Below are 15938 nucleotides of genomic sequence, written 5' to 3'. Positions count from 1 at the left end.
GGTAAATATATTAAATAGCTTATAAAACACACAACATGAATGCACACACATTAAAACATCTAACTGACAGAAAATGGAAACAGCAGTTTCCATCTTTACATAGAAATGACAATAAAAGGCTCGTGACTCCGCCCACATGAATCAAATACTTTATCTGATATAGATTTTGCTGCTCTCCCTTTCAAAGCTGCCTCTTCGTGCCCCTTCGGCCCTTTCCTACGCTTGGATCGCTTCCTGGAAGTTTCACTCTGACCGGCCAAACTTGTGCAACTGCAGTGTGTGCTGGATCTCCATCGATGTGACCAAATGGTGAGATGAAAGAAAATAGTCAGGTTTTTGTGGAGTGGAATAAGCTAAACTTATTTTTCAAACCCACTAGAGTCTGACATTATTATTCTAAAAGGCTACAGGGCAGATATGCCCTCCATGGTGTAATATTCAATAAGTAACTAAGTATATTTTATTTTATAGCACATTTAAACCCCAAAGTGTTTTACAGGTTCCTTAAACACTGACATTACACGCAGTCACAATGTTTACGTGAAATAACCAAATCTTCCGGTCACAGTTCCAAATTCTTGACAGAAAAGGTGCGTCTTCAACTCAGATTTAAACATTTGAATTTGGGTCATTTGGGAGGTCACTGCAGAGTTTTGGTGCAGCAGCAGCAAAGACACGAGGTTCTTTTGAAATAAGCTTTGATGATCAGGAGTTACTAAGGAGCCCAAATTTGCAAGAACCTTTTCTTCACCTTATCACTGTGGGGTATTGTTTGAGGTAAAAAATGAATTTACGACTGTAAAATGACTGAAAAAATATGAAGCAAGTGAAGCGCTGTGAATATTTCCCAGAGGGACTGTAAGTGCATTAGAATAGCCCAGTTTAGATGTAACAAATGCATGCGTAACCCTTCCAGATTAGAAGGATTTAAAAATACTGACGGCAGCCGGTGGTACCCAGCCTTTTAGTAGACACATCTATGGTATGAATATCAAAATCCCACTTTGGCTTGTTCTCTTGTTATTGCATTCATAGTATTATTTTTTTTTTTAAAAACTTAAACTTGACCTTAAGGTCAAGGTCACTGAGATTCAAACTTGTCCGAAATTTTTAGCATTTAGATACAACTATGTTACTAATATGAAGTGCCTGTATTGCTTCGTTCTCGAGTTATCTTATTCACAAACGTGGGTGTCCATGTTGCCCGCAGGATGACAACAATACCCCATCAGCCTTTTAGGGCTGAGGGGTTTAAAAAAAAAGGTTTTCAGTCTGGAGATTGTTCTGATAGTTCTGCAGTAGGTATGAAAAGGGTTTCCCACATCAGTGCATATGACTTCAGATGACTTGAATCTACAGGAATGAGCAACATTACATTAAAGTCCACTTGTTGTGAACAGACTGAGTGACAGTTTCATCCACTGCGATTAATTTATGGCAGCTCTGATTTTTTTTTAATTTCTTTTTACCACTGCTGCTTCACAGCCTGTGTCCATCGCATCAACGTCACTCACACAACAGCACGACTGGTTTATTCAGCGCGATGTGATTACAGCTCTGCCTCTCTCTGAATCTAAGGTATCAAACCACCTGCCTGCTCGGATGAAAGAATGTCATTTGCAGTCAGATGACATGAAATGACACACCGATTTCTCGGCTTTAAATCGGCCCTGTACTTTTAGATTATTCCCACTTCATTATAGGAGGTTAAGTGCACCCAGCTGCCTCTGGACATCACCTGCATGGAAGTGGCAGCTTCACTCAATTTGTGTAATTACTGGTAGGTCAAAAGGACAAAATACTACATTAAAGAAAATATCCAGAACAGGATTACTCTATAAAATAAATTTAAAAAAGTTTACCACTCCCACTGCTAACAACTTGAAAGAAGAAAAACAGATTGATTGTAGGCTGTTTCAGAAAGGTTTCCCTTCCTCCTTAATGATCAGAGAGCAGTTAGGCTAAACTTTCTGCTGGCTTAATGTCGGTCAGACAGTCAGCAGTATGTACGAAAACCCATTTAACCTTGATTTGATTTCACCCAGACACAGACGTGTATATACAGACAGTTTCCAAGGTAACCTGAGAGGCTCGTACAATCAGCACAGTCTTGGCTGCGGAGGACTACTGCTGCTAACCTGACCTGTAAGGAGAATATTTTCACAGCAGTGACGCATCTGGATCTCAGAAGGAGAGACCTTTAAAGCATCAAAGCGGAGGCTGAGATGATCAGCACGCCCCGACATCAGACTGACATCAAGTCAGTCGGGAAAATATAAATTATGACTAAAGCTGAGGAGGGCTCAGAGGAAAAGGTTACTCTGTATTGTAGGATTGCTGATGTTATGAAAACTTGACAGTTAAACAAATCAGCATGAGAGAGAAAGTTTCAGATGACCTGATTTTAGCAATAAAAACCACTGCTTTTTAAAAAAAAATTACATCCTAGATTATAAGGAGACAACTGACCAGGATGGACAAATCACTTGGAGAAAGCTGAGCTTTGTCAGCTGCCACTGGTTCTCCTCCACCCACCTGTTTGTGGGACTTTTTTGTCTTCAATATATTCTCTCGAGTATAAGCTAGCATCACAACAGCCAACACTCCTCCCCTCAGGCTGAAGCTGGGAGAGACGAGCACTCAACGCCGTGCGCGTCTCTGACGGTGCGAGTGAGTGGGCTGAGGCGAAAGACTGAGATAATGTTTCTATGGTGACTGGCCTCATCCATTCGGGCGTCTCCTACAAAGAGTAAAACATTGCTTCATCTCAAGCTGATGTCCAAGTCTGTGTGCTGGACTCCAGTACTCAGCAAGGGGTGGGGTGGGGGTGGCTGATTAATTCTTCAAATGAACAGTAACTGTGACAATTTAAAAATATATTTTTAAAGCAGAAAACTAGGATCTGGGGGAGAGCTGTGCAGTCAGTCATTATGAGAATCTTTTATAAATGCTCAGATAGGACAGGTGTTTCAATATGTCAGAAGTCAAATGCATCTGTTTCTGGTGCCAGAGCTCACATATATTAAGACAATGAGTAAAGGTGCACTTACTTACATTTGCTCAAGAAACGATAATGTTGCCAGTAATCAAATGTATTGGATACATTTATAAGAATATTCTCAAAACACCATCAAAACTGTGTTACCACAGCTTGTCTTTCTGACCACATGCTCCCAAATTTACAACTCCTAACAACTTTTGGCCTCATTGGATAAAACGATCATATAAATGCAGGCGTTAAATTCAGTTCAGCTTGTCTTACACTGTTAACAATGAGGTGTAATAAGCTATATGGCTTCTGACATGAGAGTTATACACGATTTGCCTGCATATTTGTAAGAAGCACCAAGCAAGCAAATCAAGTAAGAGCAAAAACATTTTGGATTCTAAAACCACAAATAGTCCACATCCTGTTACATTGATACAGCATGCGTCACGCCAATTATCGCGTGACTTTGTTACATGCACGTTATAGGGGTTTTGACATGGTTTCTTTTCCGTCTTTATGCTACAGCGGTATTGCGTGTTGTTATTGCTCGTGATAAACCTGACCTGCTGCTTTATCCGCATAGATAAGCGAATACTCCTCTCTTTAATGCGAATTAAACACAATGGAAACACCTTTTTACACCTGCTGTGTGCATGTTCGTGGAGTCTGTCAGCTGCACACACGCTGAAGGATGAAGGAAAGGAGGGAAAATGTCTTCTGTGAAGCTACTCACCGTTTTATTTCCTACTCCTTTATTTCCGCGCTGTGCTCGCAATAACAGAATACGCCAGTCCGTGTTAAAGAAAACATCCCAACCAGCCTTAAAAACCGTTGCAAACGACCTGTTTTCCTGGCTCACGATTGCACTGTAGGCGCCGCCATATTGGATTTAAATAACCTTTATTAACACAGTGCACAACGACAAAGACAGCCTTTAGCTACATTCCTGACGGATATTGCGATTAACGCCCTGTAATAACTATTTCTAGTACTGCTAGTAATAGTACTAGTACTAACAGTCGCTATTTTCTAGAGGATAAAATGAAAATTGAGTAAACAAAGGTTGACAATTCCTGTTTTGTGACACATTTTTAAAAATTTTCTTTCTAGAGAGGGGATTTTTGAAAATCTCACTTTAACACTAGAACATACTGTCAATGGATGTTTAAAAAAAAGTTTTACTATGTTTATAGGAACAAAATATGTAATAAATAAATAAAAGGATGTAGTTGTCATTATCCAATCAGTTTTTGTATTGCACTGTAGCCTCTAGACAGATAAGCATGTATTCAGCAACTGGCATGAATGAATCTGATAAAACAAAAAGATAACAACAAAACCTTGGATTTAATGGTAAATACAGTAGATTGCTTACTAATGAAGCAGACTACAGATTATATATATATTTGTCCACCCTAGGTATCCTGATTTTTATTGAGCATTTGTTTGTACCTACATCACTGAACATAATTCAAGGGAGTACTAAATCTTCACACAAAGTCATTCAAAACTTCATTGATATCAGGGTGTTTGTTTAGGAAGAATAAACCATTGTGATTCCAATTTATCTGCTGCGGTCCAAATTAACATGACAACAGCCGCATTGGAGAGGCCACAACAAGGCATGTGAACCTCCATATAAACGTTTGCTGTGTCTCCCAGCACAATCTCAAGAGTTCAGAGATGATACCAGGAGATAGGTCTTTACACGGCAAAAGATGGATTGATGCCTCTCTACAGCAGGTCCAGGTGTCTTCTGGTATCTCAGCTATACTCTTGAGACCACATTACGAGGCACAGCAAACCTTCTTGCAGTGTCACATATGGATGCGCCATCCTGGAGGTGCTGGAATACCTGTGCAACCTGAATGAGATGCAGGTATTATCTCAGGCTAAAACAAAATAAGAGAAAAGTCAGTCAGAGATGGTCTGTGAACAGCCATTGCCTTCTTGTTGCCTTTCTAGCGCACCTGTTGCCACTTTTGCACCAAACCAGGTGAAATGGATCCACAAAGGTTTATTCTTCCCAACTTAACATACCGACGCTGAACTGACATGAGTGTTCTCTTTATACGCTATGCTTGTTATTCTTTGAGATTTCCAATGTTTTCATAAGTATTTTAATAACTGATCTTCAGTGATAAGAGTTTGCATAAAAGCTGACTGAAATTATTCCACGATTCGCCGTGATCAGCTTTACAACTACAGTGTGCTCCGGAGGGACCATCATTATATGCGGCTTCTGAGGGAAGTACACTTTCTTTGATGCCAATTTCCATCTTGAAGTGATTGCTGACTGAGAGTGCACCTCTACTCACTTTCATCTTCATCATGGAGCAAGGTAGGCAAAGAGGAGAAGGCTGAGGAGAAGACAGTGTCTTATCAGTCTTTTTTTTCCCTATGAGCCCTCCCTGTGGCTCTCACCTTTGATCTGACATGCAGACAGAAGCAGTGCAGGGGGAACAAGTCAGAGCCATTGGGGGAAGAAAGAAAGAAGGAGGGAGGACATCATTAGTAAGAGCTAAAGAAAGGTACTTTATCTGACGTCAGCGAGCTAAACCTGGGGCTTTGCTCTGGCTTGCCATCATATATCAAAGTTAAATGGGTGCCTCCGCCCAGGATGTGGCTGCAGTGGATGAATGAGAGGGAAATGGGTTTCTGACAGAGTAAAGATGCTAACTCTCCACATACATTCAAAGATCAGTGTGCAGATACAGACGAAACGTCACTGATGAATGAATGAATCTCACTTCCTCTACTACAGTAGAAGACAGCAGGTGCTGGTGAATGACGCTTTGTGACCAGCTCAAAGTTTCTGGAGAGATCCTGGAATCAAATCCTTCAAATCCGAATGCTCCATTCTTAATAATATTCATCACTACACTGTCCTACATGGCAAAAATCATCAAAGTATTTACAGCATAACCACAAGATGATCACCCTTCAAATAAGTGTCTCACTGTCTATAAAATCAGTCCAAATTTTTCACCTGCACCAGATCAAAGTGGGAAGTGAATATGAAGGTCAGATACCACAGAGTACAACATACATCATCAGTCAGAGGTCTCCCACACTTTGGTGTGTGTAATCTGACCAAATTTTGCCTCCCATTCAGTGTTTCTCTTTGAGACGTTGACTTAGACACACACAAAGTTCAGTTTTGAACTTGTTTACTCAGATGCACGCAGATGCAAGCAGCAAAGATGGAGAGATGCCCATGACGCATGCAAAAGTGCAACTGTGTTTGTGGACCTCAATGGAGACACTACCTTGGCTTCCATAATAGTAACCCAGGTTTTTAGTATTTGACCACATTCCTCTTTCCATACAAACACATGGCAGACAAAGGAGTCGTAACCAAAGGGAACTTTTTGGATTTTCAATTTGCAGGCTGCCAATTACCCCAGAGGACTTAGATTGTCCCTGTTTTTCATGAACCCTATTTGTTATTAAAGATGCATTCATTACTGTCTGTGGTTGATTCCACTCTTTCTTATTTATTTGACTTAGGTTTGATAAATACAGTGAGCCTTGTGTTCAAAATAATCATGCTCTGTACAGGGAGTGCAGAATTATTAGGCAAGTTGTATTTTTGAGGAATAATTTTATTATTGAACAACAACCATGTTCTCAATGAACCCAAAAAACTCATTAATATCAAAGCTGAATGTTTTTGGAAGTAGTTCTTAGTTTGTTTTTAGTTTTAGCTATTTTAGGGGGATATCTGTGTGTGCAGGTGACTATTACTGTGCATAATTATTAGGCAACCTAACAAAAAACAAATATATACCCATTTCAATTATTTATTTTTACCAGTGAAACCAATATAACATCTCCACATTCACAAATATACATTTCTGACATTCAAAAACAAAACAAAAACCAATCAGCGACCAATATAGCCACCTTTCTTTGCAAGGACACTCAAAAGCCTGCCATCCATGGATTCTGTCAGTGTTTTGATCTGTTCACCATCAACATTGCGTGCAGCAGCAACCACAGCCTCCCAGACACTGTTCAGAGAGGTGTACTGTTTTCCCTCCTTGTAAATCTCACATTTGATGATGGACCACAGGTTCTCAATGGGGTTCAGATCAGGTGAACAAGGAGGCCATGTCATTAGTTTTTCTTCTTTTATACCCTTTCTTGCCAGCCACGCTGTGGAGTACTTGGACGCGTGTGATGGAGCATTGTCCTGCATGAAAATCATGTTTTTCTTGAAGGATGCAGACTTCTTCCTGTACCACTGCTTGAAGAAGGTGTCTTCCAGAAACTGGCAGTAGGACTGGGAGTTGAGCTTGACTCCATCCTCAACCCGAAAAGGCCCCACAAGCTCATCTTTGATGATACCAGCCCAAACCAGTACTCCACCTCCACCTTGCTGGCGTCTGAGTCGGACTGGAGCTCTCTGCCCTTTACCAATCCAGCCACGGGCCCATCCATCTGGCCCATCAAGACTCACTCTCATTTCATCAGTCCATAAAACCTTAGAAAAATCAGTCTTGAGATATTTCTTGGCCCAGTCTTGACGTTTCAGCTTGTGTGTCTTGTTCAGTGGTGGTCGTCTTTCAGCCTTTCTTACCTTGGCCATGTCTCTGAGTATTGCACACCTTGTGCTTTTGGGCACTCCAGTGATGTTGCAGCTCTGAAATATGGCCAAACTGGTGGCAAGTGGCATCTTGGCAGCTGCACGCTTGACTTTTCTCAGTTCATGGGCAGTTATTTTGCACCTTGGTTTTTCCACACGCTTCTTGCGACCCTGTTGACTATTTTGAATGAAACGCTTGATTGTTCGATGATCACGCTTCAGAAGCTTTGCAATTTTGAGACTGTTGCATCCCTCTGCAAGATATCTCACTATTTTTGACTTTTCTGAGCCTGTCAAGTCCTTCTTTTGAGCCATTTTTTCAAAGGAAAGGACATTGCCTAATAATTATGCACACCTGATATAGGGTGTTGATGTCATTAGACCACACCCCTTCTCATTACAGAGATGCACATCACCTAATATGCTTAATTGGTAGTAGGCTTTCGAGCCTATACAGCTTGGAGTAAGACAACATGCATGAAGAGGATGATGTGGACAAAATACTCATTTGCCTAATAATTCTGCACTCCCTGTATAGTATTGTAGCGTGTGGTAACATTTTAGTGGACCTGAGGAATGCCCATAGGTTAACACTTTAATTTTAATGTTTGTTGTTGAGCTGTTAAAACACATTTCAGTACCATGACCCAACTCTAACCCGGTTACATGCTAGCAGTGATGTGCTCGATGTTACGAGGTTAACGTGGTCATCTCAGTGACACAGCTGTGACAACACCAACCCCACTCACTTCCTGTTCAAACTTTGCAGATGAGTGGTGACGATCTGAAGTTCAGCATCAGAAGTTCAGAAATGAACAGCCAAACAAACCTGATGTATTCTGGAGAAAAAAGTCACTGAAGAATCATGTGATGTGAAAGTATTTTTCTCAAGGGTGAGAAAAACATCAAAAGAAAACACCTCTCTAACTGTTTATCATGGGGATGGATCAATCATGTTTTGAAGGGAAAATATCACATCATCAGATAAGAAGATGGCTCCTACAACAAACTACTGATCTAAACCGTGTGTTTTCAAAGGCTTGTTGATCATCTGGGCTTATTAAGTTTTGCTTTTCAGTAAAATCCACTTGCTTGTAGCTTCCCTCCATCATTTTATCAGACAATTAATCACAGTGCAACAAATGGTCTTGGTTCAGACCCAGCTCTCTCTTTTATGAAAGCCAAGTTTTCCTCATGACAGATGTTCGATTTGTATGTTTCTAAAGTTTACCTTCCTAGAAAACGTCAGAAAACTCCTCCCTAAAATGACTGTGACTTTCCTGTTCCAGCTGAAGTCATAAGCCAAAAAGCTGTGGCTGTGCGGTCCAATTGTAGCTCAGTGCAGTCCACATGTGCAGTTCTCTCTGACCACATTTGACTGACTGCATACACTCAGGGTGAATATGACTACCACAACTCAGTGACAGATCTACCAACCATGGGCCAGATGTCAGACATCAGCACCTGCCATTACCCATGTTACCACTGGGCATGACATTTAGGCCACAGCTGGTCCACACAACACAGTAACAAGACATGAGGCGCAACTATGTTGCTCTGACATCATTGTACAACCCCAGCTCCAAAAAAGTTGGGACCCTGTGCAAATTGCAAACAAAAACAGTTTGGAATATTACCAGTAAACCCCCATAAACCCATAGTCAACTCACAACAGAACATAGAAAACATATCAACTCGTGAAATGTAAAATTCTTAAGAATAAATGAGGCCATTTTGAGCTTGAGGGCAGCAAGATGACTCAAAAAAGTTGGTATAAGGCCATGTTCACCACTGTGTAGCATTCACTTTTCTTTTGACAACAGTCTGTAAACATCTGGAAACTGAGGAGAGCAGCTGCTGAACTTTTGGGAGAGGAATGTTGTCCCATTCTTGTCATCCCTGTGTCTTCTTGTCTGTGTCCTATTTTTCGTTTCATGATTATTGAAAGGTTTCCAAAAAGATCCCGACTGCAGGCAGGCCAGTTCAACACCTTTTCTACTATGAAGCCTGCATGTAACAGGTGCAGTATGCACTTTATTGTTGTCTTTGCTGAAATATGTAAAGTCTTCCCTTGAAAAAGATGTCCATGTGTATGGGAGCATTGATGGTGCCTTTCCAGATGTGCAACCTTCATGGGCACTAATGCACCCCCATATCATCAGCGATGCAGGCTTTTGATCTGAGTGTCAATGACAAAGCTCGATGGTCCCTCTTCTCTTAAGTTTGGAGGATGAGGTGTCCATGTTTTATAAAATTAAATTCAAATTTTGATCTGTCTGACATAGAACAGTGTTAGTTTTACTCTCAGTCCATTTTAAATAAGTTTTGGCTCAGAGAGGATATCTGTGTTTCTGGATTGTGTTCACAATGACTTATTTGCAACGGTAGAGCACACTGTGAGGACACACAGTGGACTGTGTTCACAGACAGTGTTGCTGAGCTCATGCAGTGATTTCCATGGCAGAACCATCCCTGTTTTTAATGCAATGATTTTAACCCTGCTGATGAACTTCCCTTCTCCACTTACGCTTCCTTTCTCCTTGTGGTCTCTATCAAATAAAAAGATAAAAAACAATCACGGAAATGTTTCTTACTTAAAGGTGACTTCATGTTCATGTTGCTGGTTGCTGTTCATGCAGGAGCTGACAAATAAAATGTGTTTACAGGGCATTTAATGAACTCATTAAATGCTGTGAAGACTTCAGCAGGTGAAAATTGTCTGCTCAAAGTCATTTTTAAAGAAATAATGGTCCTCTAACAACAGGATGTGTGTGTTAGGTATCATATAACAGGAGCAGATGGAGGCTCCGTGTCCTCAGGGAGAGTCTGACTAAACTAAGCCAGAGTTTTTTTTCTTTTTTGTTTCTTTTTTTCTTAAATCTATAGAGAAACACACACACACACATGGAATCAGTTCTGTGAAAGTCTCGTCCTTTTTCCAGTGGCCAGCTTTGTCTCAGAGCTCCACTTATTTATATTTCTCCTCTAATTAACATTTTAAAACTTGGATGGCATCCTTCCTCGGTAAAATAAAGTCTTTTCATCAGTAATTTTTTGTTGTATTCAGGGTGTTTTTGTTTCTCAGAGTCTCAGGTACACCCCAGCCTTCTGCTGTTTTTCAAACAAATCACTTTTGAAAGCAACCAATCATCCTCTTTTTCTACTCGCATCCACCTTGTTCACACCTTGACAAACAACCCATGGTAATCGCTCCCTCTCCCCTTGCTCTGGAGGACGATTGCGCCTCGCGAGCGGAGAACCAGATGACAAACGACCACGCAGAGCTGCCGGAGCAGCAATGCGTTAGCTGGGAAGCAAATGAGGGGAGTCTGGGTCTGGCTTGTCTTTACCTGTCCACGGTGACCTTTCCCGAACAGGCGTGTGATTCACAATCCACATCCACCTCAATAAGAAGTGGCTCCACGGAGAAGCAATCTCACACCATCTCTGCACACTGTGTTTCAGGGAGCCCGATAAGAATGATGTTATTTCCAGACTGTGTTTCACGTCAACAGCCTCGCTTGTCCTTCACTTATCTGTGCTTGTGCAAGCCCAAGACCTCAAAGAGAAACGTGGTTCTACAGAGCACCAGCTCTGCAGCTGGAGGAAGATCTTAAACAATCTGCTGGGAGCTCTCGGGCAGTATCGCCATCTATCCTGATCGCTCCCGCTCTAATTTTCCCACACTGCTGTAGGACTTCAGTCATCTGACACACAAGCTGTTTGACACAACTACACATTTGTTATGTCTTCTTCTCTGGCTCCCCGTGCACTTCTCCTGATTTCAGAGCAGTTCCTCAGCAGTTAATGCTGCTAATTACTGTACAGCTCTTCAGTTCTGCAGATCCCTCTGCAGTCTCCTAGATGCACTCAGACCGTCTGTAAGCCTGGCTGAGGCGACAATCTGATTAAGAAACCGATACAATGACTCTCCAAATTGTCATCTTGTTATGTCCTCAAGTTAAAACGTAATTTCTACGTGTCTTCATGAGCGTCCTAATTGCTTTCCTTCACAATCTAACAGTCAAATAAAGACTTTTTGCTTTATGCAGTCTTAGAATTCATAAAATCATATTCATGTTCAAAGTATTCACTGAAACAGTAGCGGTTACAAGATGCCTGTACTTGTCCTACTGAACTACAACTCAGAGGTAAGCAATTATCCACCAGCATAATCCACTCAGTGTGAGTCCTGTTCGTACTGAGTGGATTCATTAAAAACAAGCACTTTAACTAAAATCAGCAAAACTCGTGTTTCATAATTACTCTTAGATTAAAATTTTCATCTAAAAGAGATTGTAATACGTCTTTATATTTTATCAACCCAGCAGTGTATTACTGTTTGTGCCTTCACAGTGAGAGACTACACCTCTAAAATGCTGCTGACATTTGAAAAGAATCAGTGATAAATATCTGGTTACTTTTATTGTTGTTATATATTGCTGCTTTAGTAAAAACACATTGGTAGAGCCGGTTGTCTCTGTAAGTTCTCGATCATCCGAGTAGTCTTAGGAGTTTGAAGAAAATGGTAACTGGACTTCTTTAAGTTTGCGAAGAATGTTTCAACTCTTATCCAAGAGGCTTCTTCAGTTCCTTTTCAGAGCTCCAGAGATGTAAGGAGGTAGTCCTGATGGTCTTGACCCACTATTTGTCATGTGAAACCTAACATGGGCCAAGGTATTAATAAAAAGGTATGGGAAATTGCCACCACTGGAAGTTAAAGCTTGATTCATACTTCCGAAAGAAATCGTAAGTGTAAAGCACTTTTAACCACATCACTCAAGTCGTTGCGTGGTGCATCAACCTGACATGCAGCTTCATTTGTTGGGAGGTGTATGTCAGGTTACATGGAAGGTTAGGCATAAGGGTCAAACCTCTGTGAGACTTTGTCCCACCCCAACATGTGATCTATTGAGGTCACCAGAGGCAAAGAGTGAGTGGGGGTTAAAGTGCCCGAGAAGGGATCTCAAGACTGCACTGCAGGTGGCTGACAGCTGGTGTTGTAAGCCACCACCTCTGTTCAGCAATGGTGGTTCACAGTGGACATACATGGCCTCTTTTACACATCTTTCAAACTATTCGTCTCCTTGATTCAGAATGTGAACACTGGTGTCCTCAAAAGAGTGACCTTTGACCTTCATGTACAGGCTAGAACGATCTAAAGTGAATTGATATTATACATTTATCAAATGACAAGCTTTTTGGAGGGGAAATGTGGGTTAACCTTTAAAAATGCTGAATGAAAAAGATCCCGTAATGAACTTCACTAGCAACTTGTGTTATTCAGGTTTGATTTACCTCTGTGGACTATCGCAGTGTCCCATGTTTAAGGTTTATAGTGCGATGCTGGTGGCAGCTTTTTAGCATGAGCACCTGTCTTTTTTTTAGTGGAAACTGGTTCTTATGTTGGCCATTGTGTTGGTGGAAAAGAAATAGAAGAAAAGCCTTGGTCCCCCAGCTTTCACAGGCTAGATCAGACTCCAGGTAATGAACACAGTTCTTCTTTCTCTTTTGGCTGCTCCTTTTAGGGATCATCCCAGTAGATTATCTTCCTCCATCTCACCCTATCCCTAGTATTCTCTTCTGTCACCCCAACCCTCTGCACGTCCTGCTTCACTACATCCATGAAGCTTCTCTGTAGTCTCCCTTCTTGTCTAGCAGCTCCATATTTACCATCCTTTGCCCAGTATATCCACTCTCCCTCGTCTGCACACATCCAAACCACCTTAGCCTTGCCTCACCCTAAGCTGTCACTCCCTCTGATGTACTCTCTTCTAATTCTGTCTGTTCTGGTCACTCTGAGTGAAAACTTGAAGTGCCACAGTCTCTCAACCATACATCATAGCAGGTTTCCCTACCATCTTGTAAACCTTCCCTTTCACTCTTGCTGCTATCCTTCTGTCAGAAATAACCGGACACTCACTTCCACCAACTCCACCATGCCAGCACTCTATTCACCTCACTTGTGCACGTCTGTTGAATTTTAAACACCTTCACTACCTCAGCTCCTTGCAGGTCCACTCGTACACCTGTCTTCCTGTGTGTCTCATTCACACACATTTATTCTGTCCCACTTCCACTCATGTTCTTTCCTCTTCACTCCAGTGCATACCTCCACCTCTTCCGGTTCTCTTCCATCTGCTCCCTACTCTCACTACAGATCACAGTGTTGCTTGTGAACATCACAGTCCACGGATACTCCTGCCTGACCTCCTCTGTCCATCAGTTCAAAGAAGAAGGGTCTCAGAGTCCATTCCTAAAGTGTATGAAGTATCTTTAAGTCTCCCTATAAATAAACCATTAACTGTATTTCCATCACTGTAAGTTATGTTAGTTTCAGTTTTTTAACCTGTTCAAAATTCCCTCAAGAACCTGAATGTAAAAGATGCATCACATCCACTTCTGCATTTCTTCATCATGTCTGTGCCTGAACCAGTCGTTTTCTGACTAGGAGCCTGTTACTTCTTCAAAAATTAAGTGAGAGGGACAGTCTGACAGACAGGCCTGCTGCCCGGTGCATTATTTTTCCTCCACAGTCCCTGAGCACGTTATTATTGTGAATATTTGGCTGCTCTGATCTCCCGCAGCATCCTCACCACTAAAGTCCATATATAACAATAAAAACAAAGATAATAATATTATTTTCATTTTCATTTCTTTTTATTATTATTTTTATTATTACCAACTAAACAGACCATTCATTCCTTATCAGCGGGCACCCCACTACTCCCCTGCTACTAGGGAAATGCAGTTTTGTTGCCGTGGTGATAAGTCCTGGCAGTGATTGGTGGTATGACAGGACCACTGGAAACAGACAGGAGATTCTCAGATGTAAAACAAGCGACTTAACACCACAGCTATGAGGAGCTGCGTCCCCAATCCTTGACTTCTAATTACGTCAGTTGTGTGTGAGAGCCAGCGGGTCAGATTAATGGCGTCTGATCCAGCGCAGAGCTGATGAAGGCCAGCCAGGAGCTGCTGCAGGTCTCTCCTCTTTTGGTCTCCAAAATAAAGAGCTACATTTTCTGAGAAATGAATCTTTCATACATTTTCCTTTAGCAGAAGAGACCTTTATCTTAGTCCATTTGCATTTTTGTCACCAGAGCAATTTACATTTTTATAGCATAATTAATGAACAAGAAAGTCATTTACATTTTCCTGCTCGGCTCACCAGTACATTGTCTGGAGCATTTCTGATGCAGAGGGACCGGCATTTGGAAACGTGTGGGAGTGTTTGCGTGCACCAGAGAGATGTCTCAGTGCACAGAAAGAGAGCAGTACAACTACACGATTGTTTTCAAGCAAAAAAAAGAGAAAAAGACCGAGTGGGATACGCTGTCATAATTAAACAGAGGCGAGCACACGGGAGCTTTCAGGTGCAAATTGAGGCCAAGGTATCTTTCAGCTGGCCCTCACATCAAATACACGAAGGCAGGCCTCTGGAGCAAATTACACCATTTAAACAGCACAGGAGAAAACAATTCATACAAGAGGCGTCCATATCTCATCTCATTCTGCGAAGATAAAACAGAATAATCCTCACCCTAATTCTGTCAATAGCTTATTATCTTTCCTGATGCATTATATTTAAGCTGTTGGGAAAAGTAGACTGCTAAAAGACATAATTAATTCCTCAAAGACATACCCTCTGTTTAAAAAGTTGAAGAAGAGAATGTTATGAAAGTTAAGCAATTAAGACATGAGGATAATTTGGCTTTTCCTGAACCCTTTAAGGACGATGGACACAGTAAGAGCAACGGCCGTAATCAATCTGCACCTCAGGGAAACCTTTAGTGTCTTGTTTTGTTTAAAATCAAAAGGGCAGAGAGCAGTTGCTGCTCATGATGCTTTTTTGCATTGAATCCATCCATCTTGCTTTGTTGTTGTTGTTATGGACAGTTTTTATTTATGCTTGCCCAAAAAATGCACAGAAAATAATATAAAAACACATATTCAGGTCTCCACCCCTGTCTTTCCACACCTAGGAGCCCTTTAAACAAACTACACTGATCAAAACAGTGAAGGGAACACTTGATATTGGGAAACTTAAACCACTGTGAGCCCATTTCAATTCCTTTAATGCAAATGAAAGTGATTACAGTTGCACTGCAGTGGTAATCCCCCCCAAAAAGAATGTTTTTTGCAGACGGCGTCCAGTGTCCGTTGCTCTCTCCTCATGGCTCCTGACGGATTTGTCTCTACTTTTGCTTTTTACTAGAGTCCTTATTGCTGCTGTCACATAAAGGTTTCCTGTGTCTCCTAACACAGTCGCATGAGTATGCAGGAGATCCCGGAGAGTGGCCATTACATGAATTACATGAGCCGAGCTGGCTTTCTGGATCAACCTATCAGCAGGTCCTA

General features: G+C 41.4%; 1 protein-coding gene across 1 annotated transcript in view; it reads right to left on the bottom strand.

Annotated features, from left to right (window-relative positions):
• Positions 1–3876, bottom strand: part of lars2 (leucyl-tRNA synthetase 2, mitochondrial) — a 35292-nt gene extending 31416 nt beyond the window's left edge. The window contains exon 1 of the mRNA XM_085473120.1: positions 3723–3876. The gene's annotated coding sequence lies outside the window, so the exon portion shown is untranslated. The remainder of the gene's footprint in view (positions 1–3722) is intronic.
• Between the last annotated feature and the right edge of the window lie 12062 nt (positions 3877–15938).

This window comes from Copadichromis virginalis, linkage group LG11, assembly GCF_057382275.1.
Source record: "Copadichromis virginalis isolate Kocher_CV1m ecotype Utaka linkage group LG11, C_Virginalis_male_GT1.1, whole genome shotgun sequence".
NCBI classification, from domain to species: domain Eukaryota; kingdom Metazoa; phylum Chordata; class Actinopteri; order Cichliformes; family Cichlidae; genus Copadichromis; species Copadichromis virginalis.
This window is presented reverse-complemented; position numbering and strand designations above follow the sequence as displayed.